The following is a 1,090-nucleotide window of genomic DNA, read 5'->3' as shown; positions in this document are numbered from 1 at the left end:
GAAGGGGGTGGCAGAACTTCGCGAACGCGAGATGGTGACTGCGAACGTGAAGAGGAATTATTTCACCCTCCAAAATAATACTACACGAACGAGTAGGCAAGGACGCGAACGCGATGAAGGAAACCAGATGACAGATAACAACAATTCAAAAATAGGGGGAAAAGACCCGTAGCCCATCCGAAACTCACCTGAGGCCCCCGGGACCCCGTCTAAACATACCAACAAGTCCCATAACCTAATACGGACTCGGCCGAGGTCTCAAATCTCATCAAACAACATCGAAACTACGAATCGCACCATGAATCGAACTTATAAATTTCAAATCTTTCAACTTCTAAAACCCGTGCCGAAACCTATCAAATCAACCCGGAATGACGTCAAATTTTGCAGGCCAGTCCTAAATAACATAACTGAGCTGTTCCAACTCTCAGAATCGCATTCTGACCCCGATATCCAAAAGTCCATTTCCTGTCCAAATCTCCAAAAATTCGACTTTCGCCATTTCAAGACTAAATCGGCTACAAACCTCGGATTTACAGTCTGGACATGCTCCCAAGTCCAAAATCACCCAACGGAGCTACTGGAACCAACAGAACTCCATTCTAGGGTCGTCTTCACATAGTTCCAACTACGGTCAAAATCCTAAAACTTAAGCTTCTGTTTTAGGGACTAAGTGTCCCAAATCACTCTGAATCATCCGGTAACTGAATTCAACCACGCACACAAGTCAATACACATAATATGAAGCTGCTCAGGGCCTTATGCCACCGAACGAGACTTAAGTTCTCAAAACGACGGCTGGGTCGTTACAATAACCCACAAATCATAACTTCTCATAGCATAGAAGAGGAACACATAGAACATATCGAAACACTAACAAGCTCACTCTAACCAAATGATTCACCCCTCAACACTATCCGTGCTGAGTCAACAAATCTGACCCGGTGCAGAATACACATCCTAATTAGGCCTACCAATAAGCCTCCAAATCAACCCTGGTTATACACAAATAGATAAGTAACCCTCCGAAAGTCCACAATGAATTAACCATAATGCATACTATCATCTGGCTAGCTTTGGCCACATCTTC

This window comes from Nicotiana tomentosiformis, chromosome 9 (assembly GCF_000390325.3).
Source record: "Nicotiana tomentosiformis chromosome 9, ASM39032v3, whole genome shotgun sequence".
NCBI lineage: Eukaryota > Viridiplantae > Streptophyta > Magnoliopsida > Solanales > Solanaceae > Nicotiana > Nicotiana tomentosiformis.
The sequence above is the reverse complement of the archived record's forward strand: the minus strand, read 5'-3'. Positions refer to the sequence as shown.